Source organism: Ambystoma mexicanum, chromosome 10, assembly GCF_040938575.1.
Source record: "Ambystoma mexicanum isolate Mex_15411 chromosome 10, UKY_AmexF1_1, whole genome shotgun sequence".
NCBI classification, from domain to species: Eukaryota; Metazoa; Chordata; class Amphibia; order Caudata; family Ambystomatidae; genus Ambystoma; species Ambystoma mexicanum.
Genome location: NC_090932.1, coordinates 1487729961 through 1487742472, shown reverse-complemented (window position 1 = coordinate 1487742472; position 12512 = coordinate 1487729961). Strand labels below are relative to the sequence as shown.

Sequence of the window (12512 nt, the reverse complement as noted above, 5' to 3'; positions counted from 1 at the left end):
TTGCTTCAACTTCACCTCCCACTAACTTACCCTACTCCCTGTCACAGGACATAGCGCCAAGAGGCAGACACAATGGCAGATGTTGCACTATATAATACAGCATTGCATTACAATGCATTGAAGCGTGAGCTGATTCTTTACAATTATGAGCTTGTGAAATATAATTAGAATGCACACTGCACTGGGCTGAGCGCTGGTTGCAGGTTCAAATCCTGTCAAAGTGAACGCAACAATTCATCCTTCCAAGCTTGGCACATAGAGTGACGGCGTTCTTTCTCTATCTATCTCATAATTATGGGAACTAAAGTCACGCTCCCAGGTAGGTTTAAAACACTACATTATTAAAAGAAAAATGACATTTAATCTATGTTTGCTAGAAAAGGGCAAGGGGCGGGGGAGCGGGGAGGCAGGGGGCAGTGGTTGTGTTATCCTAAGTTATTGTGCTCTGAACTTCCCAATGCCCCTTGCTCCTCGTTTGAGTCTGTTGTCATTTGTTGTATGTTCCCCTCAAACACCCCCTGTATGGTGGCAGTGGTCTGCCATCCTCCTAGCTGTGACAGTTCATTCCTGGAGCCCAATTATTCCTGATCCTGGGAGACTTTAAATTATGGGTGCGATCGCCTTGAAACCCTGGGATTTCTCCAGAATGCAGTTGGAGTAACCCACTAACCTGGTCGCATTCTTGATTTGGTACTCTCCATAAACATAGAAACGGGCAAACTCGCACATCAACCGCAGAGATGGTCCGACCATCCCTCTACCCCCACCCTCCCCCACTCCAGCTGGTGAACATGCATTTTAGCCTCCCGCCCCCTTGCAACTCCCGGGATAGGATACAGAATGCACCCTGTTGTGAAGCTTACTCGCAAAGAAAGGACGCAACACCAGAGGAACGGATGGCAGCTCCACTTTATTTAACGGCTACATAGGAACTGCTGTTTCCCTCCTTGGCTCCTCCCTTTCCTCCCTCTCGATCCCGCCAGTGCCCTGGTTTCTCCCTTAAAGGTACATAGAGAGACCTGTAACATCACCCCCGGACCAATGTTCTGTCGTCGGGCTTAACATTCTTCCACCAGGCGTGCTGGCCTCCAAGGCGTGCGCAGCCACGCCTCGTTCTGTCCTGCTGCTTCTGGTGTTCTAGATGGGCCCTGTGTTTCGTGTCGATCCTTATCGGGATGGATCCATGTGTCATCTCTGGGTTCCCTGGCTTCAGGATCAGGTTCTGGTGGGAACAGTTTGGGTTTTTCTCTTTTGATGAGATGTTTGAAATGCGAACTGTTCCTTGTTATTTGATGAGATGCGTCTTGGGCTGTCACCATGGATCCTTTGACGGCAACCACTTTTAGGGGTCTTGGTGAGTATCTCGCATCTGGTTTCCTGTTCATGGCTTGCTGTACTAGAACGTCATCTCCGACCTGGAAGTCATTGGGTACAGCTCTCTGTCTAGTGTTGGTGTCCACTTTTACACGTACTTTTCCCTCCCTGTCTCTCCTTATGATTTCTTCACTATCCCTCTCTTGTTCACTAGTGTTTCTCACAATCCTGGTGTGAACTTGATAGTGCATCATTATTTCTGCGGGTGACTTGTTGGTGGCTTCATGGGGCATGTTGTGATAGTTCCGGAGCATCCTGCAGAGCGCTTCGTGTGGGTTGGTAGCTTCTATTCAAGCTCTTTGGACTGTATTTTTAATTGACGCCATGAAGCGTTCTGCCATTCCGTTGGCTTGTGGCCATCGGGGGGGGGGGGGGTAATCTTTTGGTCTGTGAATCCCATGTGTCTTGCGAATGCTGAGAACTCATGACTGTTAAATGGGGGTCCGTTATCTGACTTGAGTACCTCGTCGAAGGTGGCAGCCACTTGGGGTGTATGCTGTTGTCGTCATCTTCTTCACAACTGGAAATCTTGAGTATTCATCAATAAATACTAGTAGTACTATCCTGACTCCATGGGACCATAGAAATCGACAGCCATTCAGTGCCACGGCCGGTCCGGTGTGTGTGTCGGTTGAAGCGGGATAGGGGCCTGCGCCTGTGTGGTGCATTGACAGGGCAGATAGTTCTTGACCCAACTGTCTACTAGCGAGTCCATGAAAGAGAACCATATGTGCCCCTTAGCTTTTTCTTTGTATTGTCAGCTCCACAATGGCACTTAGTGGGCCGTTTTGAGGACTTCGGCCCTGAGTGTCACAGGGATGACTAGTCGACACACTCTTAGTAGAATGGAGTGGTCCTTGACCGCCAATTCGTTATGCACCCTCACTGGCCTCTCTAGCTCTTCCTTGCTCACCCCCGGGTGGCGCTGGACTGCGCAGCGGTAGTCTTTCCATTTGTTGTTGCACGTGAAGCTGATGGCTAATGCCATGGATGGGTCGGCCGCCGATGCAGTTGTGATGGTTTCCAAATATAGTGCGGGTGGTATAGCATTGGCAGCCACACAATTGATCTATTCGGCATCTCCTTTGGGCGTCGTCTGAGCCCCTGTCGACTGGCGTGAGATATAGTCCGCTGGGTTTTGGTCACCTCCAGGCCTATGGACGATGGTGTAGTCACACTCCTGCAACCTGATACCCCATCGTTCTATCCTGGGCAGCATTTTCGTGCGAGGGTTCCCAAAAAGCGAGAGTAGCACTTGGTGGTCAGTGACCAGTGTGCATTTGTTCCCAATGACGAAATTATGAAAATGCTTGCAAGCCTAGACTGCTGCCAAGCTTTCCTTCTCGTCCTGCGAGTATGCTGATTCCGTGGCTGACAGGGCTCTGCATGCATAGGGGACAATGTGTCTGGGGTGTATGTCAGCCCCACTTGTTTGCGCCAAGATCGGCCCAGTCCTTATGGGCTTGCGTCCACTATTATCTCTGCGTGCCATGTGGGGTCAAAGTATGCGAGTCGGCGCACCTCAGCTAGAGGCATCTTGATGTCGTCAAATGCTGTCTGGCAGTCTCTTGACCACTCAAATGGGGAGCCCTTCTGCAGCAGTCTTCTCAAAGGTTCAGTGAGGGATGCATAATGTGGAATGTATTGGGCGCAGTACAGGGTATGTCCGGTCTGCTCTGATAGGCTAGAGGCTTGAGCAGGCGGCCGTCTGTCCTACCTTGCGGCTGAGTGTTCATTCGGGGGGTGGGGAATGGTCTGGACGTGGGGGCGGGAGTGGGTGGTATTGCCTCTGAGCTGCTCATGATGGCAGGGTGGTAGGTGGTTGTCTGAACTGTAATCTGGGCACAGTTGTTTTTGTAACTGGTGGCCCGTGAGCTGGGTGATGCAACGTGTCCCCAGTATTGGAATGCTGCCTCTTTGGTGGTGCTTTGTTAATGTCCTCTTCACGGATTGGAAATGGGGGTATTGTTCGCAGCTCCTGCTGTGGGGTCGTGTCCCTGGCCGTGGCTTTGCTGGCAATGTGTGTTGGTGGGCCGGGAGGCCTTGTTGTGGGGCTGGGGGTGCCTTATTGGTTGGTGCGCATGTATGGGCAGTTGCAATTGCACATAAATGGCAGGATCGCTGTTCACTTACTTTCCGTCTCCATTGTTTTTCTTTTTTTTTTTGGCGGACAGCAGCCTCTGCTGTCACGTGCATTAAACTGCCATGGAGTAGCAGCTCCGGCTTTGGGAAGTCGTCGGGAGCAGGCCGCTGGCAGATTGACGCGCGGAGGAGTGAAGGATGGCCACTGGAGTGGACCCGTAGTGGGATCACCAGGCACCACAGGACGCCGGCAGGAAATGCCACGTGGATGAGGAGTGGCAGACAGCCACGAAGGCGGGCATGTGGCAGGATCGCATCTGGAAGGACGGATGCAGTGGGATCACTGCTCCGAGCGGAGGACGTGAAGTCTGGTGCGTGGAGAGAAGTCCTCATCGCCAGTTGTTGCAAGGCTTACTCGCAAAAAAAGGTTGCGACACCAGAGGAACGGATGGCACCTCCACTTTATTTAAAGGCTACATAGGAACTACCGTTTCCCTCCTTGGCTCCTCCCTTTCCACCCTCTCGCTCCTGCTTCCCGCCAGTGCCCTGGTCTCTCCCTTACAGGTAAAGAGACCTGTAACACACCCAAGTCAGGTATTGCAACAAGAGACGTTTGATCCATTTCCAGAGGACTATCACTGATGGTGATAAATCGACATCATTCTTAGACATACAAACCCTTTTGGAAAATCTCTACAATAACATCAGTGTGACCCTGGACAAGCTGTGACCCTTGAGAATGAAAACAACGAAATGGGCCATGTGAATGCATCTGAAAGAACTGGCTGACTTAAAAAAGAGTACGCCAGAATCTGGAGCGGCACTGACTGAGATCAAGATCGGAAATGGCGAAAACCACCTGAAAAATGCACAGAAGGCACAGCAGAGGTCAAGAGGGTCAGCTAAGTAAGAGAAGCCGAGATAGCCTCTTCAGAGAACTCTCCAACCCAAAAGCCGTGAGAAACAATGTACTGGCTGTACATGAGAAAAATCTCTGTTCTCACATCCACGCCCCTTCCTCTGCAGTGAGAGGTGGCTTCTGAATATCGCGGATGATGGTACAAACTGCCAGACTCTGAAGGATGGTTCCAGTGCCTTTATTTCACAAAGAACACAATGTAGGGCTTTTTCTCTGGTTAGGTTGCCGGTAGAGTTCACTAAAGATCTTCCCTCTCTCGAGTCGACCTCCTGGGGTCTCACTCCAGCCTAGCCCATGCTTCCCTGTGACGTGTAAAACTACTGATCTGTAACCCCGAATATCTATGGCTGGCTATCAGTGAGGGCCTAACGGTCAACGCCTTATTTATCCGACTCCCACCAGGGTTCTTCTATGGGGTCCTTGACCTACCACTCCTCAGGTGTTCTCAACAAAAATGATGTTGTTTTCAGTTTGGGCCAATGTCAGACATTCTGGTCCTTTCTCTCTCTCCTAGTTGCTTCTTTGCTTTCCTTTCCCTGATCGTACTACTCCCTCTATTCGACTTTCAGTCTCCCGCTTCTGCCGTTTGTTTTCTTTCTCTCCCGTAGTCTTTCTGTCTCTGTCACTTTGTCTCTCTCTCGTCAATGGTCACACTCTCCTTACCCCTCTTCTCTCTCCTCAACTCTGTCTTTACCTCTGTCCAGTGGTGTCTCTAGGGTAGGGCCAGGGGGGCACCTGCCTCCCCTACAGAATGCTGTGCCTCGCCCCCCACACCCCTGTGGCAGGTGTGTGCCTGGGACTGTGCTGGCGGCCTCTCAACAGAACAGCAGAGGTATGCACTTGACGCCTCTGGACCAACATCATGAAGCTGTCAACCAGCGCTGCCCACCGACACTCAAAGTGGTTTGTTTGGGCGGGGGTGTTGCCATGACCTGGATGGTGTGGGATTTTCTGTTGCGGGTAGTGGGAGATAGGAGCTTGATATGGGGTTTCTGTTCTGGTTTTTGGGGTGCAGGATGCCAGCTATGGGGGCTTGCAGTCTTGGTCGTGCGGACAGGATGCACGGTATGGGGCAAATGCTCTGGGTAGTGTGAGGCAAGGATGGCAGGTATGGGGCAGGTGTTCTGGATGGTGGGGGACATAATGCCAGTTATGGGGCTTGTGTTCAGGGTAGTGTTGGGGCAGGATGTCATGTATTGGGCTTGTGCTCTGGGTAGTGGAGGGCAGGATGCCGTGTTTGGGGCTTGTGCTCTGGGTAGTTGAGGGCAGGATGCCAGGTATGGGGAGTGTGCTCACAGTAGTGGGGGAGCAGGCTGCCAGGTAAGGGGCTTGTGCTCACAGTAATGGGGGCAGGATGCCAGGTATGGGGCTGGCAAACATGGTGGTGGGGGGCATGATGCCAGGTATAGGGCTTGTGCTTTGTGTGGTGGGGGCAGAATTCCAGGTAAAGGGCTTGTGCTTTGAGTGGTGAGGCAAGGAGGTCAGGATGCCAGATATGGGGCATGCAATCTTGGTGGTGGGAGCAGGATGCCAGGTATAAGGCTTGTACGCTCAGTGGTGGGGGAAAGGGGACTATGTATGGGGCCTGTGTTCTGGGTGGTGGGGGCAGAATATGAGGTATGAGTCTTGTGCTTTGGGTTGAGGGGCAGAATCCCAGGTATAGGGCTTGTGCTCTGGGTGGTATGGGGCAAGATGCCACATATGGGGCTTGTGCTCTGGGCAGTGGGGGCAGGATGGCAGTTATGGGGCTTGACAGCTTTGGTGATGGAGGGAAGGATGCCAGGTACATGGTTTGTGCTCTGGGTGGTGGGGGCAGTATGCCAGGTATGGGGCTTGCAATCTCAGTGGTGGTGGGGCAGGATGCCAAGTATAGGGCATGTCCTCTGTGGTGGGGGGCAGGATACCAGGTATGGGGCTTATGATCTGGGTGGTGGGGAGCAGGATGCCTGGTATAGGGCTTGTGCTGTGTGTGGTGGGGCAGGCTGATAGGTGTTGGGCTTGCAATCTTAGTGGTGGGGGCAGGATAACATGCATAGGGCTTGTGCTCTGGATGTTGGGGGACAGGATGACAGGTATGGGGCTTGAAATATTGGTGATGGGGGCAGGATGCCATGTATGGGGCTTGTGCTCTGGGTGGTGGTGGCCATGATGCCAGTTGTAGGGCTTATTATTTGTGTGGCGGGGAGCAGGAGGCCAGGTATGGGGCTTGCAATATTGGTGGTGGGGGGCAGGATGCCAGGTATGGGGCTTGCAATCTTGGTGGTGGGGGGCAGATTCCCAGGTATAGGGCTTGTGCTCTGGGTCGTGGTGGGCAGGATGGGAGGTATAGGGCTTGTGCTTTGTGTGGTGGGGGCAGGATGCTAGGAATGGGGCTTGCAATCTTGGTGGTGGGGGCAAGATGCCAGGTATAGGGCTTGTGCTCTGGATCGTGGCAGGCAGGATGGGAAGTATAGGGCTTGTGCTTTGTGTGGTGGGGGGCAGGATGCTAGGAATGGGGCTTGCAATCTTGGTGGTGGGGGACAGGTTGCCAGGTATAGCACTTATGCCTTGTGTGGTGGGGGCAGGATGTGAGGTATAGGGCTTGAGCTTTGGGTGGGGTCGGGCAGGATGCCAGGTATAGGGGTTGTGATCTGGGTGTTGGCGGCAGAATGCCAGATATGGGGCTTGCAATCTTGGTGGTGGGGGACAGGATGCCAAATTTAGGGCTTGTGCATGAGGTGTAGGGGGGTATGATGTCAGTTATGGGGCATGAGCTCTGGGCAGTGGGGGGAAGGATGCCAGACATGGGGCTTGTGTTCTTGGTGATGTGGGTGAAGGATGCCAGGTATAGGGCTTGTGCGCTGTGTGGGAGTGGCTGAATGACAGGTATATTGCTTTGGCTTTGGGTGTTGGGGGCATGATGCTAGGTATGGGACTTGTGCCCTGTGTGGTGGGGGTAGGATGCCATGCACAGGGCTTGTGCTTTGAGTGGTGTGGGGCAGGATGCCAAGTATGGGGCTTGTGCTCTGGTGGTGGGGGCAGGATGGCAGGTATAAGGCTTGTGCTCTCAGTGGTGGGGGGCAGTATGCCATGTATGGGGCCTATGCTCTGGTGGTGGGGGGCAGGATGGCAGATAAAGGGCTTATGCTTTCGGGTGTGTAAGTATAGGATGCCAGGTATGGGGCTAGCACCCTGGTTGGTGCAGGTAGGACGCCAGGAATGGGGCTCGTGCTCTGGGTGGAGGTGGTCTTGGGTTATTTGAGTTTGAATTTGTGGGACTCTAACCTACATATGGTGGCTCTATCAACCCTAAAAGGGCATTATTGTGGCATTTGAAGCTGCATTTGGCATATTATTACAGCCCCTGAAAGGCTATACATTACACATGATGACTGACCAGGTATAGGTTGGCATTATTGGTGGATTTGAGGCTTCAATTACATCAGAACATATCATACGGGGGCAGGATTCGGAAAGGCTGGCATGGCACTGTTGTAACTCACAAGCTGACTGTGATTAAGCAGGGTTGTTTGAAACTGGCAAGGCTATGCTCAACTGCCAGCTGGCACATTGCGCTGAGCATTACTGTGTTAAAGAGAATCATGGTGTATATTTAAATATTACCCCAGGCAGCTCTGGTCACCCAGAATTGTTATTGACCTACACTACTTGGGCTACACTAAGGTATACTTTGGAATAACCTGACAGTTTGGTGGTAACACCTTGCACCTAATTCTGTTATATGCTGCCACTTCCGAACCCAACACCATGTACTGCATGAAAGCCGCAAAATAGTAAAATTGGTGTCATTTATAATGACCTATGATGCATAGTTGACAGTGTACTTACAGTTAATGCCCTGACTTCAGAAGTATTAGAATATTGAATTCTTCTTACATAATTGCTTGTAAATACTTATTTTTGTATCCATTGACATCGCTAATTTATAGGTGGCCCTCCTACTGTTGCCTGTGTACCCTCTGTGCCCCCCTTGAATGTGATTCCTTGAAACGCCACTGACTCTCACCTCTCCTCACCCCTCTCATCACCTATATCCTTGCCCATCTCCTTACCCTTCTCCTTAAATCTCTCCTCACCCTTGTCTCCTCACCTCTCTCCACCCAACAACTACTCCCTCCACAAAGCGTCAAGCTCTCACAAACACCTCACCGGCACTCTGCACCAGCTCAGTTACCAACCCCTCAGCACTCTTCTCCACCGTTCTTCCTCTACTTTGTCTCTCGGTCCACCTCCATTCCTTCCGACTTCATCCACACATCTCACATGCTCACATCCATTCCTATCCTTTTCATTCTGTTCTCTTTCTCAGTTAATCGCTCCCACCCTTCATGGCATGCAGTCTGTAAACCCCTGCACCGGAATCCCAGAGCACAAAAGGCTCCACACAAAAGTGTGCTGTGCTGTGCTCTGGGCTTCAGGCACCACAGTTTGCAGACAGCTACGTTGGCTAACTGTACAGTATTTTGCAGGATCGTCCCATATTTGGGACTCTGTCCCACAGTTTGCAGAGTGGTTGTGCAGGACGCAGGTTGTCCAGACTTGCTTTGTTCCCTGGAGTGTGACTCTTGGGAGACAGCAAGTCGGGACAACCTGCATCCACGCATCCACCACAGCCACTCTGCAAACTGAAGTGGCCGTCTACACGCCACGGCACAGCCACCTGCTGCTGCTTGCAGTTTTCTTTCTCTGGGCATCTCCCTGGCCCCAGATCCTTTTTTGAGCCTGCAGGTCGAGCTGCTCATGCTCTGACACCTGTCTTCATTCCAATGCTTTGTTCCTGGGGTCATGATGGTCATGTTTGCAGTTAAGAAACATCACCATCACCTCTCAAGGACAAACCATTTGCATTGCAATTAAGCCAGGTGTTAAGAGCCATTAACACATTGTTTAAATTACAAATGGGGCGGGCCAATCGTGAATGCCGCTGTGATGTCATCATTATTTATACACAAAAGAGGTTTGTATACATTAATCCCACATCTTTCTCATCTATGTTGATTCGGTGCTGTAGACCGTCCTTTCACCATTAGTCATGAAAAAATTGACTAGGTACACAATTCATTTGAACAAGTTTGACCAATTTAACAATTTTAATTAATTCTCCAATATGAAAAAATGCTACAAAAAATTAAAAAAAACAAGACCCAAAATTTCACCCACATGGTGGGTATATCATGTACCTATTAAACTAAGTTACATACAATTAAATTAACAATTTCACAGACATGAATGACATTAACAAACTATGCACTCTAAAAGTGTCATTTTCAAAACACATATCCCGACATGTTTCTATTCTTTGTTGCTTTGGATGCATGAACTTTCTTCAGGGGAATCTTTCTATTCAAGAACGTTTCATTATCACCACCATGCAATCCCGGGTCAAAAGAAAGTTCCAATTTCAATGAAAATGTTACCTACAAAGGACAACAACACGCACCACCATCAACTATAGTGAAAAAATGCTCTTTTAGTAGCTATAACATCCCCAAGATACCCCAAAAATGGTGTACTAAGGATTAGGTACAGGTCTCCCTGGACCTATGCTATATATCCAAAACCGACATTACCTCCAAATAGTACTTTAGTAAGGCTTGTGTCCAAGTACACAATATCTAGCTTCAAACTCCATACATCAAGTTTGGTATTCCAATTCAAAAAATGCTATTCATTAGACCATTGGTTCAGAGATATCTGTACAGACATTAAAAAACAACCATGGAAACAAAAAACCAAGGTCGTATAACGTTAGAAAACAATTTCCAACTCCTTTCATAGGCTTATTCAAGCAACACCTATATCCCATCACCATTACTACACCACAAAGCGTGGAATACCTCTGGGTTTGTCATCTAATCTTCAAGATTCACGAAGATTCAAATAGTCTCTTTATCTCAACAAGGACCTCATAAAGGTAAGTCCATTACTTTCCCAAACCAATGTGGAAACTGCAAAAGACAACAGATAATAACGCGTTTAAATGCTTTTTCTGAAACGCCATCATGCTCGAAAAATCACCATCACATGCCGAACAGAACGCTATTGTTAGAAGTTGCCAAAAAAATAAAGCAACTGCAGTAAAACATTCACCCCCAGCCGCGGAGCTTAGTCATACAACTCAAATTTATATTTACCTCTCTGTCCCAGATGGATTAGTTCTGCAAGTATCTTAGTAATCGGGAACAAGCCACTATCCGTCTGTTCGCGGGCCGTATTCAAAATGACTAGCCTCAATGTCACTGAGGAAGGATGGACTGGTATTATGACAAACTCAAAACGAAACCACCATTGTAGATTGGTAAGACTGTGTAGATCACAAAGTGTAGTTAAAAAATGCATCGAAACGCCATATAGAGATCAGAAAAACCGGAGTAAATGTTTAAACGATGCAAAGCAAAAACAATAATGTAGTGTAAGGGAAGTTCGAATTTAAAGAGATCTCTAGCCTGTTCTGCGGACATAGAAGAAGGACTATGTCTCAATATGGAGATACAGATCACTTTCAAAACGCACCATTTTGGAGTGGTGAGCATAAAACAAAGCCTCAAATGTAGTCAAACAACCCTACAGAAAAGGGATTTTCAGATTCGACCTGCTGGATTACATGGCGATGCCAAGATATTGACTCCAAATGAATACTGAATGTGTTATATCACGTACCATGTTATTATTACAAAGATTGACATAACAACAGGAATATTGAAGGGAGAAACCGCTAGACAGTTGGAATTTGGACAAATAGAGATGTTCTAATACATATCACAATTTGACAGTACAGGTCGGCCCATCATAGCACAATATTGTTCAAGAACCAACACATTTTATCACGAACACATGTATTTGTAAGTATAATTCATAAATTAACATGATGCCATTCAATCTCCTCATTGAGTCCTCTGATGTGGCTCTGACATTTATAAATTATTTTTTGTTCAAATTTAGACAATTTCTGATCAATGTCTTGTTTACTGGTACCATGAATCATTTTTAAAATAACCCATTTAAAGTCTTCGTGAGTATGTTTAATTTCCAAAAAGTTTTTCACCATAGGGGCTGCTATGACCTGATGCTTGATACAACTATGATGTTCAATCATACGTATCCGACATTTCCTGTTAGTTTTGCCAATATACTGTAGCCCGCACAAGCATGTTATTAGATAAATCACATTTTCAGTGTTACAGTTTGCCATTTCACTCAATACCCAAATAAGGGAAGCATTTAATCTGATCTGTTTGGTTTCTGTAGTGAATCCGCACATCAAACACTGTGACGTCATCACCACCATGTGGACAAGTGTCCCGCAAAAGGATCTCACAATTTTGGCCACCCTACAGACAGCACAAGGAGGAGGGAAGCAGGCAGACGGAAGTCTGAGCCCACAGCAGGTACATGTGGAAGGGGGTGGACGGTGCCACATAGCGGCTGGGAGTTCGGGGTTGGGGGAGAGGGCCGCGCACAAAAGGTTGCAGCTGCGGAAAGGCAGCCTTTTGTGCTGCAATCGCAGATGCAACCTTTTATGCGCAGCCCAGAGACATAGAACCCCCTTCATTGGTTCCAACACTCGCCTGACTCTTCTGGCCAATCTATGGCTACTCTTTGCCCAGGGGCTAGGCTGGCAATTTCTGGAAGTGGCAGAAAGCTGCATGCTGGATTGCAGCAGCGGGGACAGATTCTTGTCTCAGGGCCTGATTTTGAGCGCTGAGGAAAGGCATTGTGGAAAGCTGACATTCTCGCCTCCAGTTTCCCGCACCACCATTCTGAGGTCTGTGGGAGGGTTTGAGGGGAGTTGTTGTCCTTTGCGGCTTCAAAAGCTGATACAGTCTGTCATAGTGGGGCAGCGTGTGCACCAGTGCCACTGCGAGCATTTCTAAAAGTCCACAACTTGCGCATTTACTAAAGTCTCGTTGCGCCTTCAGTAAATCAGAAAAGTGCTGCTCCATCCCGTTAAATGCAAAAGCCCCGCAAGGAGAATGCGCCCGCAGTGCCTGCCCTGCATTAATGACCGTTATCAGGCCATATATCAAGGAAACGGTTGTGTTTTTAGCACAAATGTTTGTTCGTAGAGCAACACTGTTTGTCTTTTACACGGACCTCTGAATTGGACCCTCAAAATCATGCCACCCGCAGAATGTGA

General features: G+C 49.0%; 1 protein-coding gene across 1 annotated transcript in view; it reads right to left on the bottom strand.

Annotated features, from left to right (window-relative positions):
- The window catches only part of LRRC43 (leucine rich repeat containing 43), a 679247-nt gene that overhangs the window by 452818 nt on the left and 213917 nt on the right, over nt 1-12512 (bottom strand). The gene's annotated exons all lie outside the window — the stretch shown is intronic.